General features: G+C 45.4%; 1 long non-coding RNA gene across 2 annotated transcripts in view; it reads left to right on the top strand.

Annotated features, from left to right (window-relative positions):
- Positions 1-25,181, top strand: part of LOC142776256 (uncharacterized) — a 98,735-nt gene that overhangs the window by 6,077 nt on the left and 67,477 nt on the right. The window contains exon 2 of one of the 2 annotated variants that reach the window (XR_012887399.1): positions 1,221-1,285. This is a non-coding gene — a long non-coding RNA (uncharacterized LOC142776256). Of the gene's footprint in view, positions 1-1,220; positions 1,286-23,252; positions 23,333-25,181 lie in introns of those variants that run through there. The other variant, XR_012887398.1, reaches the window with a different exon arrangement.

Consider the following 25,181-nt stretch of genomic DNA (forward strand, 5'->3'; position numbering starts at 1 on the left):
GGTGGCTACAACTACAAACACGGGACGTATCACCCACGTCGTAAAGAGCTTAGCCCTTAAAAAAAGGACTACTTTGAACAACTTGGTTGTAATTGAATTTGTAGTGTTTCCGTGGTTGACATGCAGTGTGTGGTCAGTAATGCAACATGCGTAATTTATCACAGTTTTTAACCGGTGTGGAGCTGTGAATGTGACAGATATAATACCGTATTGACTAGAGTTTGATGCAAGGTTTATTTTTCATGTGTTTACCCTCGCATACCGAGTAATAAATTTTGATTTTGTTTCCCTGAACGTAAAAAAATGGCAGCATATCCACGGGGTAGATGATGGAGAGTGGGGCGAAACATCCGTCCGTGTATTCGTTCTTGCTTTCGTCCGTCCGTGCGTCCATCCATGCGTCCATCCATGCATCCATCCACCCGTCCGTGCTTGCGTCTGTACGTGCGTCCGCACGTCCATGCGCTCGTCCATGTATCACCCTACGTCCGCCCATGCGTCCATCCGTTCGTGCAGCCATCCGTGCGTCCGTCCATGCATCTGTCTGTGTGTCCATTCGTCCATCTAGTCAACACTCCAAGTATTACAATCTCGCATCTTTTCATTATATCTTCCGCATATAGAAGCACCGCCATCCAGCAGACATTCCAAGGACTAAACGAGAGGTGGCACACGCACACTTTCTTACGGCTGGCGCTTCGTGTCTACTTCCCACCTTTAACCATCTCGAGTTCATGGTATATACTAGTTCACTGTATTCATGGCACTGCGGCCCAACGCTGACTAAACCTTTCTCAAACAAAGGAGGTGACGTTCAGCAAGTATAACGTAGCAACCTTTTCTTGTGAGATACTGCTTAATGTACATGCCAATGGCTGCTAATGGGGAATGAGAAACAGAAGAATTTGGCTTTTAGTTAACGCAAACGCTGCGATTTCTTTATTGTTCAACAATGCACCGGAGAAATCTCCCACCGGCACCCCTTTGAAGGTCAAAGCCTAAGACATGTTACGTACTACGAGGGACGAACGGGTGCCGCGTTAAGGAGCTTCGCCCTTGAAAAAAAAAAAGACACCCTGCGCGTTACAATCGCGGTCGTGTTACAATAGAATATGTATGTTGCCTGTAATATACGGTATGATGCTTGCGCAACGTAAGTTTTCATGTGCTTTCTTGAAAGTTTGCAACAAATTGCTTTAAACGATTGTGATATTTTTCAGAACACCAACCCCTGTGCTCTGATGGAAATCGACGCCGTTAAGCGTCTACGAGACAACTAGGCATGGTACGGATTATTTTTCCTGTTATTAAAACATTTTGTGATTGTGAATTTGTGAATACAACGATGGTGTTTGTCTCGAAGATTCTTTCTTTTCGTCCGATCATCGCACAAGCCGGCGTGGTTCACGTTAGGAATTATTTGTACGTGTGAATTTTCCCGGCCGCGCTCGACAGGGCGGCGCTCTATGTCCGCAGAAACTGCAGCGCTGATTCCACATAGGCTTGTGTAGCGTCTTACTATAGGCAGCAATTTCCTGAAGTTTATTTAGAAAAATGACTGTCTTTCTTGGGGTACTTCAACGCAAAATTTTGGTCTTTCTGGCTCTCTGTCTGTCTGTCTATTCGTTTGTCCTCCGCAACGAAACGAGAAACGGTCAAAATTAAACCCTGCCGCAGCACCCACAAATATTACTCAAGTTTCAGCATTCTTACTTGTGTGAATGTCAGTAAAAAGCAATTATTTCGCCTATGTGAGGAAAATTAACAACACTTCAATATTCTGTATGTGTCTCTTTATACAAGAGAGGCATACGTAGATAATATAAAGGACAGTAGCGTCTATCATGCTGCGCTGACAATGCAACGCTATGTACAAAAAGGCAAGTGTTTCCAAAGCTTTGCTAAGACGACACGGTGGTGGCACGAGCCCGTCACTTTGCGTTCTACAGCTTATCGCCTCCAAGACAGGCGCACATGCTATCCTTCGTTTTCGAAAATGACTGCCAGATAGCGCTCGTGTCTCACGTGCCTCAATGCACTCGTTTGCCTCCGCTTCATGGATCGAGGCACTCTAACGCAGTGCCTCCAGAATACAATTCAGCAATTTTCTCACGCAGAAAATCAAATTAGCGTTACTTTCAGTCTCTCCAGTTGCAACACTAACATCTTTCAACGACATTAACAGCGAAACATGCGGATACGGGGCCACCTTTTTTAATTCTATTACAGCATCAAGGTGTATGGTTCAGGTATACGGATCTGTCTAGGATCACACATGGCTACAAACATTTTCATCACGGCCAGATGAGGCTATTTTATAACAATCTTGAAGAACGGCGCATGCGCAGTACGTCTATTTATGGCACATTTCAGGGTTTAAATGTTGCTAGGATGCTTTTAATTTGAACTTTGTGCTGTGAACTTATCAGTAACTGTAGCTTTGCTCGGCTGTTTTGCAGCTGTTGCAATGGCACGTGCCCCGCTTGGCATCAAATAAAATAAGCTGTCTGTAACTTAGCGGCGGGTCCCGTTTCCAAACGCGTCTCAGAGGTGGCTTCTCTGTTGCTACTGATTCAACGCATGCGTAGCTTGGCAGTGATGTCATAACAGCTGGCATGGTGCCGAGACGAAGCCAGGTGGTGGTTAAGCAACGGCGAGGCGATGTTTTTAAAGTGGAACAGCTGAATTGATTACATCGTTGAACGCTTCGCAGTAAAAAAAAAAGTAAGGAAAGGGACGGAGTGCTTCGAATAATGACCTGCCTTTGATCTTTGACATTTCTGATGTAAAGAAACAGCCAAGCCTGCACGGAACGCACAGCACAGTCACAACCAAAGCTGGAAGAGCAGCCTTTCAGAGCCATTTTTAAACATTTTCTGGGTAAATGTCACAAGCACACTTTCAAGGTACCTGCTACCGCATACATCATCATTATTTTTAGGGGCGAAGCTCCTTAGGGCGTGGGCTGTGCGTCCCCTGTAGCCTGTATGTAGCCACCTCTACTTTAGTTCTTGCAGTGTTCACTAGATGGCGGTACCGTCCACTGTATGTAGCCACCTCTAGTTTAGTTCTTGCAGTGTTCACTAGATGGCGGTACCGTCTCCTGTATGTAGCCACCTTTCGTTTAGTTCTTGTAGTGTTTACTAGATGGTGGTACTTGTAGCTGATGATGAAAAGATGCAAGATATTATAAACTAGAAAGCGGTTCTTGTAGTTGATGAAAGACGCGAGATCTTATAAAATAGGAATGATGTCACATATGGCGCGTGTCATTGGTTGAAGGCAATCGTTCGATTTAGTGCGGCGACGTACGCTAGGGGGAGCGATGTAATAAAATCGAGTGGGCAAAATGTACAGAGGATTCATGGTTTACCAGGTTTACCTCCGGAGCTTCGCCCACTCATCATCATTCACTTCGTGGATATGGCGGAATTTTTTTATGTTATAGCGATGCGGTCACTATGCTATCCCTTGTAGTCGTCGGAGATAGGCGATACCCGCTCCACGTTTGCAAGGAATGTTCTGCTTTTTTTATGGTGTGGTTCTTGACGATGAAGAATAATGCCTGAAGCTTTCGTAATGATTTGGACAATTCAATGACCAACTTCTAACACAATTTAAATTGTGACGCTCCCTCTTTTCATTTGCGCTCTTTGGCGTTTCGGTTTCAGTTTTGCCGCAGACTTGGGGAGAATTCAATTATTTCGCGATGAATATTAGAGGCCGCTTTACAGAAATCTCAAAGCGTCAATTGGTTTTTCGCACGAAGGAATTAAATTCTTGCATTTGACCAAACTGCCCCACTCCATTAATTTTAACTTCGCTTAACTTAAGGGGGGTCACGTGTCAGATGTGGCACCCCCTGCTAACGCCAATGGTCGCCATACTCGGCGGCGGCAATACATCCCAATAGTTGGGTCCCTTTGTGTCGTGACGTAGAGACAACGCTAACGTCGTTATCAGAAGTTTTCTTTTGAACTCGCTAAGGAACTCGTGTCGTTCGCTCAAAGGAGCGCCAGTGTACACAGAAGCGTGAAACAGTGTGGAAACGACGTGAAGTCGCAGTCGGTGCATGGTTTGCCTAAGCCGCTGGCTTCGACCATCACAGTACGAAGAAAGGGCACTGAAATTTTCGGCCTCAACTTCTCCCTTATAGACGTCATTCAATTCTAGAGTAGTACATATTTCTTTTAGAAGAGAAGGATTTCTTAGTGAACTTCGCCGACTTTGACCGTATCTATCTATCTATCTATCTATCTATCTATCTATCTATCTATCTATCTATCTATCTATCTATCTATCTATCTATCTATCTATCTATCTATCTATCTATCTATCTATCTATCTATCTATCTATCTATCTATCTATCTATCTATCTATCTATCTATCTATCTATCTATCTATCTATCTATCTATCTATCTATCTATCCATCTATCCATCTGTCTGTCCATCTATCCATCTATCCATCTGTCTGTCCATCTATCCATCTGTCCATCTGTCTGTCGATCTATCCATCTGTCCATCTGTCTGTCCATCTATCCATCTATCCATCCGTCCGTCCATCTATCCATCTGTCCGTCCGTCCGTCCGTCTATCTATCTATCTTTCCGTCCGTCTATCTATCTATCTGTCTGTCTGTCTATCTATCTGTCTGTCCGTCCATACGTCCGTCCGTCCGTCCGTCCGTCCATCTATCTGTCTGTCTGTCCGTCTATCTATCTGTCTGTCTGTCTTTCTAGATAGATGCTAGATAGCTAGCTAGCTAGCTAGCTAGCAGCATACGTCTTTGAGCTCCCCTGGCCATTCGGATAATGGTATCATTATCGAAATCGGTATGGCCTAATATGATTGTACGGCGAGCGTAGGTGACTAGACATAACATGAAAATTTCGACATGTATTATATGAATGTAATGATCTACGTTTCATAGTCTTGCTGCTCTTGTGGTGGTTTCGTTCTCATCACATATTGCAAAACAGGTATCGCATAGCATGACAGCATGGCGAACATAAGTGACGGAGCATAACGTTGAAATGATGACATTGATTTCATATAAGTCATGACTACACGCAACGCTGATAGTGCACTCGCAGTCATTTCGCTAGCTTCACAGATAGCAAATTTAATATTACGAGACGTAATATATGCCAAATGTAAATAACACAACGAAACATGATAATGATGACATGCGTGTCAAGTAAAGCATGACTACATGCCAAGCTCGTAGATTGCTCGCGGCCTTTTCGCTTGCTCCACAAATACTAATTTATTATCACTTGCCGTGTATAGACGACAAAGGTAAATGGCACGTCCAAACATAATATTCTTGACATGGAAGTCATGTACGCCTTAATTTACGTCTGCCTGGTAAATTTTGGGTCGTTGTACACGGCAGGTTGTGCTTTTTTTAACATGTCCGTTACGTCTCCAGCTGATTCAATGAAGCCCACATAACTGTTGCATTTCGGAAAAAGGTCTTTCAAAAAAAAAAAAACGTGAGCTATGAAGGGTCGAAGCTCCATGAGGCTCTGCGGAGCTCAGCTATTTACGACCAAACCTTGACGACCCAGAACGCCCGTGAGGCGGCGTCGAGGCAAGCCCTTGACGTCCCCTCATGGGAGTCTCATGGGAGGCGTAAAGCCTTTCCAGGCCAAGGCGCCATAACGGGATAGCATATAGCCTGGGAACATTTGACGGATCCTGTATATATGTGTCATCGCATTCTGTCTTGCTATGCCACGGCTTTCAAAAATATTCAAATAGACCTGCACAACATCATTTTACCCCCGCTGTCCCAACTATCACATGTGAAGGATAAGTATATTTAGTACTGAAAAGTCTGGAAAAAATTTTACACAATACCGCGGAAGCGTGAACTATGACGACTGCCACTGGGGTGACCAAATGATTGCACACAAACACTACCAGGCTGCCATTCGCTTTCTTTTTAATAATTAAACAACGGGCATTTATAGCGCTCTAAATTCTAAGTAGGGGGACGATGTTCACATACACATCAAAAGGGCACACCTCGCCGACAGGATAGGCGCCGCAGGACAACTTCAAGTCGCTTTCTCGCCAAGAAGCTTATCGAGCTGGGCGAACCAGTCCTGCTCTGCCAGCTCAAATGCCTGCTCGAACACAGCGATCCCTGTGTGCGTTTCCACCAAAAGCAGCTGCATATGCATTTAAGCGCAACGCCGCAGTCAAGGTTCCCGGGACAGTTCTCACGCTGAGTTAGGAACCGAAGTTGCGCCCGCAGCATCCAGAGCTTCTTCCGACTCCGGGAAACCAGCCAACTTTTCCCAATCTTCGGACGAGTCCGCAACGCAGCTCCGAGCACTCCGGAAGTCTGGCAAATGTTGGTTCTTCCAAACATTCCTTTCATCTGCTATACTCTGCTCGTACAATAAATCAGTGCGTAAACGATGAAAACGCATACGTGCCCTCTCGTTGAACTGATGCTTCATTAAACTGGTGTTTCGGCCCCGAGCCGAAATATTCCCCGCAAAGACCACCGACCCAATGGAGGAGAGCAAGCGCCGAACCAGCCCATGATTCACCTCGAGGTAGTCAGCCGATACTCTGACTCATGGATGGAAGCCTGTCGACCCACTGGTGCAGTTCTTTCACCATGACGCAGACCACTCCGGGGCGCTCTTGCAACCCAGGCATGGTGGGGGCTTTGTAGGCACCGTCCGCTGCCCCGGAGAAGTAGAAACTACCGAGAAGCGTCGTCAAAATCTCCTTCGTGGTGCACTCGAACAAGTATATTTCCAGAAGCGTCGTCAGTATCTGCTTTGTGGTTCGCTCGATGGCGTACGCATTGCCCTTAATCTCGACAAGGGCCTTGACGAACACGAAGTTCTGATTCTGCTTGGACGCTACGAGACTTCGGAAAAAAGATTTTGGTGGAAGTGGCCATACTCGGTCTTGTCCATGGGATTGAACAGGAGGCACCAGTTGCCGACGAGGCGAACAACGTTGCCGGTGCATGTTCCGTGGCTATTCAGGCCGAAGATGCCCCCAGCCGAACTGTCTTTCGCAAAGACCGACGACCCATTCGAGAAGAGCAAGCGCCGAATCATCCCGGGGTGCACCTCGAGGTAATCACCAACGACCATGCAAATGAGACCCACGGATCGATACCTGTCGACACGCTGGTGCAGTTCCTTCATCGTGACGCCAACCGCTCCAGAGCGCTCCTCCAAAACAGGCCTGGTGGAGGCCTTGCTGGCGCCGCCCGCTGCCCCGAAGACGCTGAAGCCTTCAAACAGTGTTTCTAACGTGGTGCGTTTGACGGTGCGAGCATTACCCTTTTCGTATAGGGCCTGGATGAACACGAAGCTTGGTCCTGAGGACTCAGCAGGCTTGCTGCCCATGGATGCAGAATAGTTCCGCCTCCACCTGGAGTCGAACACTAGGCGCCGGTCATCCTCCCTGGGAACAGCACACATGGTGCCAGCCTCACGCCCGACCATCGGGTGCACGCGCATTGCCTGTCGACCACCGGACAGCAGGCCCAGTCATTCGTGGCTTGCTGGTCGAAGACGCAGCCTCTTTGGAACGCCTCGTTCAGTTCGTCGTTGATGAGACGAGGTTGTGGCACACGTCTTCTGGACTTACAGGGGGAGCGGTGGTTTCGTGGATCGGCTGGACACGCAGCGGTAGAAGAAACGAGCGTTCGATCCAAGACCCTTTGCTCTTCTGCTTCTTCTCCTTCGCGAGCCCTTGGTACGTTCGCACGCGAGGTACTGGCCAAATGTTTTGACGATGATGATTATGAACATTTATTCCCCGGTGAGCGCCAACTAAGACGGATAGATTGATGTTACCTTTTACAGCGTCAACTGTAAAGAGCTGCCAAACGCTTCCCCACATTGGTCATTCCAGATTCGTTATTTGTGCGGTAGTCGGTGTCGGCCAGGCCCAATTAGGAATAAATCTGCACAGAAAACGACTAGAGGTCGCGAAAGTAAACCTGGAATACTAACCTGAATGGATATCGGCGTGTAGTTTAATATGTGTCCGACCTAAAATTTCGAAGCCTAAATGTATTTATTGATTCGCAGAAGTAACTTGGTGTCACATAACTATCCTGGATAAGCGCCTCCTCTGTTTTTGCAATGCCTGGGCGAACGCTTTGTCAAGGGCGTCAGCCTGCGCTATTCCTCCGCTCGCCACTGCCGCATGGTGGCTCTGCGCGAGTAGACTACGGCACTTGAGATCTATCGAACATTTAAGTAGGAAATCGCCAAGGAAAGGATCTATCATAAAACTCGGAGTACTTCTCTACTGTTTCAGGCCAGGACGGAAGTGTTGCGAACCAAGACATATCGGGCCAAATACGAAGGGGTAGACACGGTATGCAGTGCATGTGAAAAGGAGGAGGAAATTGCCGAACACGAACACTTGATAATGTTCTGTAAAGGGCTTCACCCTATAGTTCAGGATGATGGCGCAGAGTTCTTCAAAGCACTGGGGTTTAGAGACAGGGAGGGCAAACTAGACTTCAAGCGGGTAGAATTAACTAGAAGAAGGTTATCTGATTGGCGGTTAAAGTGAAGGCACGAGTGAAAATCAAACACTTCACTGCAAAGTACCAGTTCTCAACTTCACTATTTAAAGAAAAAAAGCTAAATCTAGTGGTTAGTTCACGTATTGCGGCTCGGTATCGTAGCCGCCGCCAGGTCTAAAGGGTACAGCCACATCCATTCATCCATCCATCCATCCATCCATCCATCCATCCATCCATCCATCCATCCATCCATCCATCCATCCATCCATCCATCCATCCATCCATCCATCCATCCATCCATCCATCCATCCATCCATCCATCCATCCATCCATCCATCCATCTATCCATCCATCCATCCATCCATCGGGATGCTGGCGCTGAACGGCCGCACGTATTAGGAAGCTCACAAACTCGTGTTTTCATGCGAATTAATTTGCAGTCGTGCTTTTTTGACGACTTCACTGATACAGGGAGGATGAAAAGTAACACGAACATAGCGGCGCGCTGTTTTCATAGGTCTCTGTCAGGCCGTGCTACCGGTTTCATATTTGCGTTCGGGTTTTATAGCATTCGCGTTTTATTTTCTTTTTCAAGCGGTTGAAACTCCATATTTGCATGCCTCAGTATTTAATTCTGCTGTGTACCACTCTGCATATCTGACGAAAAAAAAAGAGATTGTCTTTTTTTTTCATCTCTCATTAGTCACACAAAAAACTCGCCGGTCCATTTCTGGATTCACCTGAGACGACTTGTGTTTGTTTGTTTGTTTGTAGTAGCCTGGAATATATGGCACAAAGACACTCTGCGGGATTGGCCAAGAAAACATACATAGACGGTAACTGTACTATCGATTACAAAAAAAGAAAAGAAATATAGAAGGAAGACATTAAAAAAACAAATATTCAGACTGCAAGAAAAATAAAATAATCACTAATATACAAACTATACCTTGATTTTGGGAGCCGACCAGACAGCTAAATGTGTCAAACCCGAATATTTTATGATGTATGTCCCATCTTTATTGACATTTCGAAATTTACTTCCCGACTCTTCTTTTTTTTTGAGTATTGGTACAGGGGGTTTAGTATTAGAAATGAAATCGCATACCGTATAAAATACATTTCTGTGGTGATTTCCCAAAACGGAGGCACCCGAAGTTAGAACAGTTTTCTTGGTTAAACTTAAACCTAGTTTCGCAAACAGAATATCTAGAAGTCTTTTCCTAATTACTGCATAGTTACGACATGAGACAAAATAATGTTCAACAGTTTCCGATTATTAGCAGAACGGACAAAGAGGGGAGAGTGCCAGACAAGTTCTTTGTAAATAAAAATTTAATGAGGGAACACGGCACAGGAGTCTGCAGATAATAACTTCAAATTTTTTCGACGCACTCCACAAATATTTCCATGGGAATTTGAGACTACTGAAAGGCAAAAACTATCCTCGTTTTCTTCTGATTCAATGCAATGAATGCTTCCTACTTCCCTCTGGGATATTTCTGCGCCAGACATGGTTTTCTTACTGCCTCAAGAATTGGATACAAAGCTAGCTTTCTGCATCTCAGCTGGTTATGAACTGCCCTCATGATCGGGCCCTTTCACCAAGCGAAGATGATATATGATGCCGCCAAGTTACGTGACATTCCGGTACATCACAGACATTTATGATATATGACGTCATATGATGACGTTTTCACGTAATTATGATTTCTTGCATCACTCGTGTTCACGCCGCCGACGTGAGCAGACGCCGCCGGCAATCCATTTTCGCTTTTAATGAGACATTTACCGCTATCGCCTTAGTGCACTGTACGGCTGTAGCTCCGTGAAATCGCAGCTTCCGCTGGTGTTCGGGGGAGCGTGCTCTCAGTAATCAGGCAGAACAATCGGTCTCCTATTAAATATTCGTACAATGCATTCGCTCTTATATGTAGCCGTCATTTACAACCCCAGTATTTCATAGATTATGAGTAGTGGCGGCTGTAAAGGATCGGGAGTCCTTAAACAAAGCGATTACTGCCGAAAAGCGAGCCGTATAGAAGCTTGGAATACAGCCGCGGCATTCGTTTGCGCGAGAGACGACGCGGCGGCATTTCTACTCCAGTTGCGGTGCTTGGCGGCAAAACGCCGCACTAGCATCGACGGCCGCTTCCCATTGAAAGCAGGTTCTTCGCCCGGGCACTGAAAAAATAAAGAAGGCGCTGCCTAGATATATCCCGAGTGATCGACGGATGCTAACATAGTTCTAAATATATTTGCTTAGATTGCCCGCATTCGCAAAGCAGCAGATGCATCATTGTGAAACTTCGCGGATAGCGATCAAAGTATTGTCGTCTCACTCTCATTCTATGCAATACATATGACACGACTGTGACATAGATAGGTGAAACATGAAACCCGCAATTGTTTACTGGGTGTAATAAGGGCTGATATTGAGCGGGTTGAGAGCTTGGTCACCGTTACAAACGGTCTTCATACCAAATGGTAGCACCCGACATTTTGAAAGGCACAAGGACTTATCTACGCTCAGGAACGATGAGTCTTAAAACCTCTACTCTTCAATGAGGTAATTTTGTCCCGCTTATAAAGTTCCTCGGCATTATTCTCTGTGCTACCGATTCGTCTGCAGCAATATCAATAACCATTGTCTGGCCACCTCGTTGATATCAGATTGAAAAAAAAAATCAACTTACAGGTTTTCTTGGCGACTCAACGGCAAAAGTCAAACAGTAAGTCATAAAGCATCATTGTACCATCATTATGCGAGGTAACGAAGTATACCCACTGCGAGTCTCTGTATTTGCGCCCTGTCTTGATGAGGGGGGCTGTGGTTGACCCCCAAATATTGGTGGGCTTGCTTTAAACTATGCCCAAGAGCCCCAATTATTGGCGGGCATGCTTTGAACTACGCCCACGAGTTATGCAATTCAGAAGTTGTGAATCCTGGGGCGGTTCCACGCTTTTATCAAACAACATTACACCTGCTGACCAGGGCTTAAATTCAGGTGGGAGGAGGAGTTCCTCTCAGTTGGTCATCTCCAGCACAACAGCTCCTATATAGTCAGCAAGCGCTTGAGTTTTTTTGGCTTGTGTGGGAAAATAGGAACTTTCCAATTTTTATAATAATGATTTTTCGACGACTATTCAATCGACGTGGGGCGACCGAAACAGGAAAGCAGGTATCATCTACAGCTGCATGCATTTCCTCGAGACACCACGCCCGATGGGTCATGGTCCTGCTCGATCTGCTCGGCTAAGCTTCTTGGCATGCTATAGTGTTTCACATGGCACTTGAGAGTTAAGCTACATGTTCATGAATCAGTGAGAATTCACCTTGGTCCACTTTACCAGTCAATTTTCGTTCGTTCAAACGGGCATTACGAGTTTAGTGCATGACCAAAGACGCATGTAGTCTGATGTAATACCAGAAACTCATGCTTACAGTTAAACCTGATCTTTAGGCATGCTTTACAACAAAGCAGCACGGCGCACCACTACGTCACAAGAGATCAGGCTAGAGTGACCTAGAATATATTGAAGGTCCCTCTAATCAGGCAATGCCTGTGCGCCTGCGCCGATAAGCTTCGATGCGCGGCCGCAACGTGTGCGCTGGCGCCCCGCGGAGCGCGGACACGTGGTGCGGAGTTCGTACCAAGAATGAACGACACTGTATATAACATAGCGGAACCAAACAAGAACAGAGAAATACGCGCACAAGACGATCTTTAGACTTCAACCGCAAATTTACACTGGACACGTGACATATAAAATGAAAAACAACAACAAAAGTTAAACTGATAGTAACGTCCCCATTCTGCCGTTAATGCAAGCTACGCGTCGTGCATGCGCCCTTCCAAGAAGCCAATTGAGGGCACACTTACAAATCTATCTGCCTCCCTGTGTGTATACATGCATGGCCGCACGGATCTCACGTTGGATCTGGTCATGTTACCATCGCAACACCCGAGTTGCAACAAATGCTGGGCCGCACACAAACCACTCACAATGATCGGCCAAGTGGCCCCCCGCGGCAAGCGATCAAACCACTGCTCCGATTCTTACCTTTTCAGGTAAGCAGGTGTGAAAATAAGGCATAGAGTTGTCGTGCCTGCAGGTTCTCCGCGCAACGAGTAAATTAATGGTATGGGTTGCGGCTTGGTTATTTCCGTTGAGCTAGCAAAACTCTAGCCATCATCATCTCTTGAGTTATATTAATAATGATGATATGCATGGTTTAACTTCCAAATACCACAGCAATGCTCTTATTTTTATACGTATATAGTGTTGCAGATACATTAAAGTAATATTACTGATTAGTTATACAGCCAATTAGTCTCATTATTATAGTCCCTAAGAGCCGGGCATACCTTCGTATGGGGGAACCCAGAAATGCAGGCTTCAAAAGAGAAAATGACAGGCACAGATAAATCCACTGTGATACCACGTAAAGGTATTCCTATAAACGTTTTTCGTACTGTTGTAGGCCGCCTGCAGGTCAAAAAGAATTTATCTATTGTTTCAAATTCTCCACAGAACGCGCACAGTGGCGAAGGTGCATCTGAAAACATTTACACCATGTTACCTTGTTTTTTTTTTCTTTCTAGTTTTACTGACATATTTTTTTCTCATATAAAAATACATGCCAATGTGTTTGAAAAATTCCGTAGGGTGTAAACTCAGCGTGCTTGTTCCAAATTGTCATAAACATCACCTACTATCCCACTCGGAGAATGCGTCATAGATTTGCGATTTCATAGAGGCCGCTCCGTGATCGCAAGACGCTGAATATCCTCGCACTGGCGCACGTGCAGCGCACACGTGGCGAGGTTAGCGGTGGCCACTGAAGTCTCAATCGGCCACCTAAACCTGCTGGTTTCTCATAATAAAGTTTATTCCTCCTCCTCCTCCTCCTCCTCCTCCTCCTATGAAAGGTTAAAGAGCTCGAATCAAATACCTGCAGCTGCTTCCAGAGCACCTACTCACAGTACGAAGAACGTCAGTGAGGAAAATGACATATTTTATTTTCTCGCCGACTTGTACAGAAAGGGTAGGAAACTAAATGTGTCTTTGGTATTATGTACAACTACACGCGCGAGAATCGATCGGCAACGTAAGGCGTATCAACAATTCACGAACACATTGTAGCTTAACGCTCAGGTTCCTGGGATGGAGGCAATGCGTGCAGCAGTATGCCGATACCAGTTTACCTCTCCACCACCTATCAAGATTAAGTCAATATGCGCCAAATTACACAGAATTTACCCCGCCAATGACAGTACTACCGAAACAAGTGAACTCCAGTGTTTGTCGTGTGCTTGCTCCAGTGCTAGAGATCACCTGCTCAAGGGGCTTTTTAATGTATAAAGATGGGGAGGGGGGTGGAGCCCCAACCTTTATATTTTAAGCCCTTGATTTAAGTCGATCCTTATATATATATATATATATATATATATATATATATATATATATATATATATATATATATATATATATATATATATATATATATAACGTATGAACCGTGCAGCGTTGCCACTTATTTTGCTTCGTCTTTTCTTCATACTTCCAGCACACGACAACATGCGATCGGCCGACCCACACACGCCACCATAACACATGAGCAAGCAAAAAAAAAAACGCTCATGACTTTGTTCACACAAACGCATTTGTTCACAGTGCGATTGTTTACACAAACGCACTTGCTTGTTGTATCTGTGGAGTTTAGACTGCGTTGAAGCGCCATCCCTTTTTCTGCCGCATGACGGAAATATCGTTGGCAGATAAGACAGGTGCGTCACGATGGTGCCCTTCGAATTCCCAAAGAAGTGTGCGCTACTTATACGTTTCTCGCGCCGAGCAGTTGCCTCAATTGCCTCTCTGGCCTGAACGAAATGAATACATTTCATCATATTAACAAATGTATTGTACAAAAAATACAAGGACGAACAAATATACAACTGTCGGTTACCTCTATGGTTGCACAACCGTGATTCAGAGTTCCATGTTCTCTCTTTCGTATCGTGCTTTCTCCACTAGAAGTGGTAAAATTTCACCATTGACAGCTTTCCTGCGATGTTACTGCAGCTGTTGTGACACCCTGCTAGACAGCAATTCGCTGAAGAGCCCTTTTTCTGGCGTTTACCAGAGCGGTTCGCCATGAGGAATAACTGAATCAACATAAAACCCCTATAATTTGGACAGTGCCCACACTCCTTGATCAATGCCGTCTCATTCTCGTCAGGCCGTCGACCTCCTCTTTTTTCACCGCATCTTTCGCGAAGATGACTCATGCACAGCGCTGAATGGCAGGGACCACGAAGATGGGACACGCGCTACAGACGTGCTGCCAGCTAATCAGGTTATCCTAACGTTAGGTGAAACGCTTGCCAAAGAACATCGCGCGCTTTTCATTCAGCGCGTACGCTACTAGAATAAACGTTACTAGAATAAACCCAGTTTGAAAGCTCCGCCGTAGAGGCGGGCTGGGTGGCGGTTTCGAGAACTAGTGGCGCTGCAGTCCGAATTTGCACCCGCAGCTCGCGTCGCGCGTGTTGTGGTCGGCGGCGGCGATGGCAAGCGGTTTAGGAGCGTTCACACTTGGCGTCGAAGTGAGCAAAACAGGCGAAACTCTCCGGAAACTGGCTCGTTTGGCCGCCCAAGCTGCCGGAAAACCACGCCCCGGTGCGCAAAAATCGGTCCGAGCACGATTTTCCCGGCACTCGAAACCGGATCCGGTTTTCGCTTCACAGACTTGGCTGCACTATATCAAACCACGTGACCTGACCAGCCAGCCGAGGTTCAACATGCCGACACAGGCGTCAGCGGTGGCTCACATAGGCTCAAATCGAAAAGTACCCGCGCAGCACGACGAAGCTCTATGTCCTCAACTAGGACGCGCTCGTCGATAGCCTGACTTGGATTACGATCGCCGAGCACTCTAGACGGTGCAGCGGCAGCGAGTCGGCATGCCCCGACGAGTGTCGCGTTTGTGTACAGCCAGACGAATGTGCTGCCACCGCTACCGGAGTGTTCATTCGTGTCGTTTTTGCTGGCTTATCTCCTAAAAGAACGTTTGAAAAGGTGCGAGCTGTTTCTTCTCACAACTTTGCGTGAATAACTAGAATTCGGTACTAACTTTAGTTCTCACAATTCAGGCGAAATCGAATCAATTGTCAAAGTATCGATAGCAGCGGCGGTGGGATGGGGCAGAACTACTGTGAACATCTTCGACGCGCGCGGTTATGGAGTTTTCCGGCCTCTCTGGCGTCTTCGTTTTTCTTCGATTGTCAAGTAGGAACGCGGCCTTACCGCGAATGGTGCGCTGTATTCTCACGTCACTTCTCGGGCTCGTCTTGACACGACGTAGTTTTTTGTGCGAATTAGCATTTGTCTTGTATGAAGGGTACCGACGAAGAGCGCATTTATCTGCAGAGAAGTAGGCCGACTTTCATTGCACCGGGCTACAACAGCGACGACCGCAACGACGACTCCGCCTCACGCAACGTGTTCGTTTGTTTGTTTATTCATTTATTTCTTAGAGACGATAGTCTTTCTTGAGGACTTTCGACGCAAAATTTTGTCTGTCTGTCTGGCAGTGGACTAGTCTGTTTGTACGCCGAAACGATACCCGAACCCGCCAATATCCAACCCCATCCGCAGCGCCCACCAATACTGCTGTAGTTTCAAAGTTCATACTTTTACGATTGTCAATTAAAAAGCAATTATTGCGCATATCTGAGGCACAATAACAACACGTCATTTTTCTGTATGTTTTACTTTACACTAGAAAAGGCACCCATGGGTATTTCTAAGGAATCTAGTGTTTATCACACTGCGCTGACAATGCAACATTGTACACGAATGGCAAGTGTTTCTGACGCTTTCGTAAGACGACACGGTGGTGGCACCTACTCGTTACCTTGCGTTATATACACTTTATGGCATCCGAGACGAGCGCGCGCGCCGCGCACTTTGTTTTCTAATATAACTGCCAGATAGCGCTCATGTCTCACGTGTGACGTGCCTCGATGCGCCCGTTCGCCTCCACTGCACGCATCGAGGCACTCCAACGCAGCGCCTCCAGAAACACATTCACTGGTTCTCTCGCGCAGAAGATCAAATAAACGTTCTTTTCATTCTCTCCAGACGAAACACTATCGTCTTTCGACACCATTTGCAGTTAAACAATCAGGTATGGGGCCAATACTTTTTTTTGTTAACATGATTACTCAGTGACAAGGGCCAAGATAAAAGCAGTCATAAGGAGCTTGAGAAGCTCATATATATGTTGCCCCCACTCTCTTCCTCCCTGCGGTGACAAGCTGGAAGACAGATAATCATAAGGAAATTTACTCTCTAGCCTGGCACCTTACCCGGGAGTTGATAGCGTTGTGCAAATAAAAATTATCATTCCATTCTACTTATTATTATTATTATTATTATTATTATTATTATTATTATTATTATTATTATTATTATTATTATTATGAAGTCTTGGTTTGGATTACCTTTTATTAGTCCCGAGGAACCAGCAGCCGACAGCTACGATGAATGAGCCAAGATGATGATGCTACGCGACAACGATGAGGGTGCATGAGCAACACATGATAATGATGATAATGTACAGATGAAGAGGATTGGTATACTAATTGCCCACACTAATTCCCCCCACGTGAAAGCGGCCAGCCTGGCCGCGGCAAGTCAAGGGGACAAAGAACGTCGCATGAAGGGCTTCATACGGGAGACATGGACGACCTCAGTAGTTCGATAACGGCGATCTGCTGGGGCTACAAGTGGCGTCACGCGATAATTCACTAGTGAAATCTCTTCAAGAACTGTGTACGGCGCGATAAACCGAGGCTGAAATTTGTCACACAGACCAGGTGTGCGAACAGGCGTCAAAAGGAGCACTTCTTCCCCAGGTTGGAAGGATACAGCACGATGCGATTCATCATAAACTAGCTTTCTGTCTTGCTGGCGGGCTTCAGTGTTTATACGAGCACGTTGGCGGCACTGTGCGAGTCGTGAACCTTATTCCTCTGAAGAGGATGGAGATGAATTCGCTTGGCAGGTAAAGAAGGAGACGTCCAGGAAATAAGTAGGGGAGCGTCCATAAACTAGGTAAAATGGCGAGTAGCCGGTTGTCCGCTGAATGGCCGTATTGTAGGCGAAAGTGATGAATGGTAGAACAACGTCCCAGTTTTTGTGGTCTGGTTGAATATAGGCGGCGATCATGTCAGCAAGAGTGCGGTGGAATCGCTCAGTGAGGCCGTTAGTCTGGGTATGATAACTAGAGGCAGTCTTGTGAGTTGTGCCGGAGGCGTGAAGAAGTTCGTTCACTAGTTGTGAAAGAAAGGCCCTTCCACTGTCACTGAGCAACACACGTGGAGCACCATGACGCAGTATAATGGCTCGGAGGATGAAATCGGCAATCTCAGAAGCTGAACCAGTAGTAACGGATGCCGTCTCGGCGTAGCGCGTCAAATGGTCAACGGCTGTTACTATCCACCGGTTTCCAGCAGCACTGACTAGGAGGGGGCCATAAAGATCGACGCCTACAACTTCAAATGGTGTGGCTGGGCACGGAAGAGGCTGTAGTGTACCGGCGGGAGCAGATGTTGGTAGTTTTCTACATTGGCAGGTAGTGCAGGACGAGAGAGGAAACCGCCGTAGACGTGGACTCCGAGGGCGTGTTGTGCAAATCGATGGCGGAAACCCCGAGTGGGGTCACTGGTAGTGGGCAGCGAGAAAGAGCATCGGCGTCACTATGCTTCCTGCCACACTTGTACACGATCTCAAAATCATATTCTTGGAGGCGTAGAATCCAGCGTCCGAGGCGTCCCGACAAGTTCTTGAGGGTTGTCTGGCCCAGGGTGGATGAATGAACGTCAAAGGACTTTGCATGCTTTTCCAACAAATCTATCCAACATTATTATTATTATTATTATTATTATTATTATTATTATTATTATTATTATTATTATTATTATTATTATTATTATTATTATTATTATTATTATTATTATTATTATTATTATTATTATTATTATTATTATTATTATTATTATATGAAAAGATACCTGCAGCAGAGGTGAAGCCATTGAGTATTTTGTATGTATTGTGTGAACAAATTTACAACAGTTACAAACACAGCAATTCCAAAACTTGGACGACGCTTAAGGTTCGCCATCGAGGGTAGACCACGATAGCGAAACTGGGTCAAGTGCGAATCGCCTCATTTATTGCTTAGCTTCGATCGGAAATGGGTCTGTGCGAATCACCTTCTCAATTACTAGCTTAGCTTCGGTCTCGGTGTATGACTGAACAATGCCGTTAGTAAACGAATGATTGCGCGTGCAACACTGCGCTTTCCAAACTATCGTAGAATGTTTTATGAAAGTGAAATTGTTAAGTGCCATTTATACGCCAATCTGTCAAGGGCCTTGTACGCGTGCGTAAAGCAATATGCGAACACGTGTTTTAGCGCTCTGTTAATGAGTGAGCCTTTATAACACTCGTTGTGTATTCCATGTGTTTTGACGCCGTACGCAATTCTATACGCTTCTACCCCCTAATATTGAGTCCGTTAAAGAGATTCATTCTACTACATGAACGAAATAAGTGCAAACACAACGTTTCACTTTTTTGGTTAGACAAAATTCTACTATTAGACGTTTATATATTTTGTTGTTCGAATCAGTTTCGACCACTGGCATGCCTCTGTGATAGAGCAAATGATTGCCATGGCCGCAGAGAGCCTCGGTTCAATTCGTCCTCGTTTTCAAGGTCTATCACTTATTTTATTGGCCAGTTCCTTGATTTTTTTTGTCACGGACAAGACGAAGATTTCTCTGTCATAACTGGACACGCCGACATTGGAATTTCCGCAAAATGAGGTCTTTACCGCTATCGTGTTAAAGCAATGTATATTGCTTAAATATTATAAATATAAGCATAGATGAAGAGGCAGTTCTTTATCCGACAACGTGAATTTTGGGCATGATCAAGGTGCGCAATGAAAAGTAGTTGTAACCTACATTAAAAATACATCAGGAAAGGGAGCGGCCAAGCGAAACAACTTGAAAAGCAATTAAAAAACATGGTTGTAGTAACAAGGTCTAGTGTTACTATAGCCATGCATTTAAATCCGGCATGGCGAAGTAAACTGAAGCAAGGTTTGGGATTGAGCTGTTTAAGACATGGCGATGTAAATCATTTGCATGTCAAAATTTGTTTGTCATTAGGGCATAAACCAATAAATGTTCACAGTGAAAACATCGAAAGAAATCCAATGCAATTCAAAAGATAGAATCAAACTTTGCGCCCCAACTATAGAGAGCCCACGCTCAATTTGAGAATGACAACTTGGTAATGCATTACCGTCATGGTTTTCTGGAAGATCTGATCTCACACGTAAAGAGATTGCGCCTGGTACCCTTCCGTGCTTGTTCCCAGCAATTCCAACACATATATAGAAGCTAAAATTTTCTTACCCAACGCGTGAATTCCCCCCCCCCCGCTCCCCTCAATTGCATGTCGCCCTTGGAATCCCCGATTACGAGTGTGGAGGAGCCGCCAGAAATAGAACAGCAAGTAGAAAGGCACGCAAAAGCTATACTTTAAAGTAGCATCACAGTGACATTTCCTTTTCATCCAACAGATTCGTACACAGGTGGTCATTGTTTATTAGTTACCTTGTTTTGTTACATTTGCTTCATTTTACAGTAATAGAAATTTTTTTAAACGCAGTGTTCTCATTGTCTCAAGCGACAAAAAAAGAGCAGAGTGCATCAGAGAACAAACCGGGGTTAAGGATATCATAGTTGAAATCAAAAAGAAATGGACATCGGCTGGACATGCATGCAGCGCGTAAGCAGGATAAGCGCTGTTCAGTAAGGGTTACTGATTAGATTCCCAGAGAAGGCAAACGGGTAAGGGAGAGACAGAAAGTTAGGTGGGCCGATGCGATTAGGAAGTTTGCTGGTATTAGGTGGCAGCAGCAAGCATAGGACCAAGTTGACTGGCGGAACAACGGAGATGCCCTTGTTCTGCATTTTTTATTTTGAGTATGCAAAACAAATCATCCACCTGCACCATAAGCATATAGCAGGCCTGATATACACGTAGTCAGGCTGATAATGATGATGATGACCAATACAGAGAGCCACCGCGTGCAACAAAATGCGGCGGTACTTCGTGGTACGCCGGCGTAGCAGACGATGCGCCAAGAGTAGTGCAAGATCATACTAGTTGCAGCGGCGCTATAGTTCTTGCGGCCACTGTTCGCCCCTCTCTCCTCTTCTGGCGGAGATGCGGAGCTTTGAAATTGAGTTTATTCCATACACCACAGGCAACTTTTCTTGGCAATGAAGGGAAGGCTACGACGCAAACTGGGCATGTGCCACCGATTGAAAAATATATAGTCCCACAATGGCATCCGCATTTTCCACATAAAAGTTTAAAAAACAACATTATTTTTTTCGGCAGTATGTTGTTGATTGGGAGAGGCAGAATACACCAGTGACGTATCTATATTTTTTTTTTTACTTCGTGCTGTTTCATTTCATGTTTTCGCACTTGGGAAGACGTCACTCATTTTACGTACCCCTCTCTGTCAAAATGGCGTCTTCGTCATTGCGCAAGCGTTCGTTGCCATCCATCTATTTCGACGACTCACCGAAGAAACTTGACTCATTTCACTGACAAATGGCTGTCTTAGCAGATGTAGTACATTGAATGCAGTGTTAATATTCAACCACGGCTGTCGTTCGAAGCGCGAGCCGAACTGGATTGCTTAGCGGAGGAGTATATGTACAGTAACTCCGCCCCCGTATAGCTTTCTCTTCATTGCCAAGAAACGTTGTCCGCGAGTATAGTAACGTTGCTGCAGGCTCCCCACTCCAAACGTGATTCAGAGTTGCCTTCCAAGCTTCGTTCTTCGTGGCGATTCCAGGCTATGGCGCGTTTCAATGCAGCAGCACATAATATAAAGGAGTAAAGTTACTTTATATTCTTCGAGGTGAAACAAAATGCAGAACGCGGGAAGCAGTGGATTCAAAACATCGGGGAAAAGAACATCGCCCCTTCCGAACACGTGATCCTTTGCGAGGTAATTGGTAGCAATTTCCTTATATATATACCAAGATATCTGGATGATGTGTGTAGAATATAGCGCTCATTGCATAACCAAATTGTCAGTTCATATAAATAATTAACGATCACATGTAAATGTGGATGTAGCTTTTTCTCATTGAGTCACTATGTCATGCTGTTTTCTCTGTGCCCTGACAAAGCTTTGTTGGCTTTTCCCGCATGCGTTATTTTCGAGATGTTCACTTTGTAAGCTAACGTGCGTAATTTATAACTTGAAGTTATGAGGGCATGTGTACATGTGTGGGTGTGCGAATGCTCGTTTATGTGCGCGTACATGAGCGCCTGCTTTCGTCTGCGATTATGTAAGTCAGTATTTGCACCGGTGTGTGTGCGTGTGCAAGCTTATGTGTATGTTCGAGGGAGCACGTGCGTTTGGTATGTTGGTCTTCAAGCCCGTGTGTGTGCGCGCGCACGTACAGGCGCTCTCAGAACAATTCGGAACACCGAACACACAGACACTCGCTGGCGAAGCGCACGCAAGTATGAATACAGGTAAGGCATGCACAAGGGCAGTCTACCTAGCGAGCAACATTATGGCCCAAGTGCATCTAGATTGGCGTTGTCTCGCTCCGAAACAGCAGTTCTAGGCGCTGTTCACGTCAACAAGGGCTAACGGAGAGGGGGATTATCATGCAGCGCTCTGTGATTCATAGATGTGGAAACGAGTCGATACCTGGAGGCGTGCACTTGCGATTATCAGCATTTATTTTGAAAGAGTGTACGTGCGAGTAAGCTGGCATGGCTAGGACGGCATCGCTGCCTTCTTTAAACAACATTTGTCTGCAAAGTTTTGATTCTCGCTTTAATTATCTCGCGATACTTGTCTCTACCGTGTTACACGAATATGATTTTTACCACGCAAACTTTCTTACAGAGGTTTGTGATATCGGCAATGAAACATCTGGGAAAATGTAATAAAGCGGCACGTTTGTGAACGCAACTTTCAGGAGGACTGATTGTATGCGTACCTAATTAGGCCCCACGCTACTCCGGAGATTTTTATTCATCCACCGCATATCGCAGTTTCTATACCTTCGCACTCTGATCTATTCCAGAATACGGGCGCTCCGTAACGTGTATTTTTACATTTCGATCACGTGTTATCGCTTGTTGCCGCACACATTTATTTTCTTTTTCACTAAGGTCATATACATGGCTTATTTCCGATAGTATGTCCCAGCTATGAATAAATAGCGTCATACGAGAGATATACATGGAACAGGAAATACGTGGTTTATTTTTCATGCAAAACAACAACGTCGTTTATTTTTCATACAAAACAAGAAATCGAAATTTAACTATGTTTGGTCTATATGCCCACCCATGGTTACATCAGATGAAAACGCCGCTCTTTGCCAGCGCTAGTCACAGTCACGTTCGGGAAATATTATGGCGAAATTATGAAAAAAAAAAAACGACGCCCTCGAAGACGCATGTGCACACACGGGTTGTCCCTGTGACGAAACAACCAACCAGCCGCCTTATCGAAGTGATAAGGGGCACCTAGCGCTATCGTTCTGTGGCGTACACTAGGCAGCAACGCTTGCTTTCTAGGGAGACGGCAACACGCAGACCATTGTACTTCTTTTTTCGGGCTCTCACCGCAGGTGAGCGAGTGCGTCTCCGCCGTTCCGAATTATTCTGAGAGCGACTGTGCGTAAGTCTGCGTATGTGTGTGCCTGCGTGTGAGTTCATTTGTGTTTGTTTTATTCGTGAATGTACGTGAGTGCCTGCGTGCGCTTGTGTATGTATTCGTGTGCCAGCTTGCACGTGAGTGTGCGTGCGTATGTGCGAGTCTAAACTGTAAATATAAGGCACCATAGTATTAGAAGCTTGTGTATGAGTAGTCAGCTTTTTTTTTTCTTTTGTAGGAGACTGAGGTAAGTCGCAGAAGTAATAAAAAGCAATACCTCGCCGTTACATCGGGACGGAATACATGACCACGCAGGGATTCCACCCTGCCTGTTGGGTAACACATGGGTTTTCGGCGTCGGTGCTTGTATATAAAAGGTCGTCAGGTCTACCTATTTCGGAAGAATCATTATATAAACCGCCACTTTCTTTCTAGGTACCTTCTTTGAGGTCGTGGGTTCCACAATAAATGAGAAAAAAAAATTAGCGTAAGCCTTATGCGCTTACATTATAGCGACTAACACACGTCCGCGTCACGGACAGCCCAAGCGTATACGGGTAAACTGCTGGGCCGCTGGTTGGTGCTCAGCTTCATTTTTTTTTCAAGTGATTTCGCTTGTATTAATAGAAGCGCTTTAAAAAACATATAAGCCTTGGTGTTCAATCCTAATCCTAGCTTCCTCCAGGTGTTTTTTTATTTTGTTTTCAAGTGACAGGACCTCGTGTAGAGCGTGAAGAAGCCGAATAGCTAGCAAGCGCATTGATTTTATTGCGCTTCACAGGGAGCAGGTGGGGGATTGAACGACGCACCAGCCAGTAAAGGGTTAAAATTTTAGGCAAACAACGTAGAAAGTGCGCCCACACGGTAGAAAGTGTAACTAGTTTCAAAATATAACCTTGTTTACAGTAGTGTGGCGCGCACCGGACTCTCCGTGCTTTGCCAGTCCTGCCGTAGATGGCGCCATCTTTCCGTTTAAAAGCAGCAGTGCACGAAGCAGATAGTGGCTACGGACATCATAAGCAGTTCACAGTATGATATCATGATAGCTTGTGTTTAGAAAAGAAGGCAAAGATTTCGTTTAGAGTACCAGGTACTCTACTACGGGAAAGCTTGAAGCTGTCCCGTATGTCGGCCTCACACTTTACGAGGCCGTGTCTGCAAAAATGTCGCGTGTTGGTTTGTTTAGAAAAAATGTTGAACGATTTTGAGTACGTCGTACTCAGCTATGGGAGAGCAGTAAGCCGTCCCTGAAGTAATTGTGGGCGTTCTATTTCACCCAAAGTGAGGCCCATCTCAACAAGTGCCTCTTGAAAATCATTATACATTGACTAGAAAGAGTGCTGACAGAACAATGCGGTGTTCAGTGGATCATGAATTTTGGCCTTCTATTATGTTCTGGGTAACTGCCTTTTGTTTTGTTATTTTTCTCATTTTGTTCAATTACAATTTTTGATTTAAGGGCGAATAATTGTTGATGTTATTGCGGCCCTGAGGCCTTTTATTGTTTTTGTTCTACTTAGCAGTATTTTGTTAACTTTTTTGTTGTTTACAAAAGTTTGGTTTGTTCACATGTCATTGGCGTTGCAGCTTTGCGGCTTTTATGCTGTTGTAACCTAATATTTTGTTATAGGTTACTTTTTGCTCTGTCGTATGTTTTCATTGACAGGCGGTGTTATGTCGGTGTTTCAAAGTTATTGTGGCATTCTATTCCTTACAGCATATGCGCGCTTTGCACGCTCTGTAGACGGTTTTGCGCACAAATGTCTTGCACCGGCGCTTAGTCTGTGCGCGGCTGCCGGACTCACTGAGGCCGAATGAACAACATGAGGCCCCAAAAAGCTAAGCTCCAAAAACTGATACATGTATCGTGTCG

Source organism: Rhipicephalus microplus, chromosome X (assembly GCF_043290135.1).
Source record: "Rhipicephalus microplus isolate Deutch F79 chromosome X, USDA_Rmic, whole genome shotgun sequence".
NCBI lineage: Eukaryota > Metazoa > Arthropoda > Arachnida > Ixodida > Ixodidae > Rhipicephalus > Rhipicephalus microplus.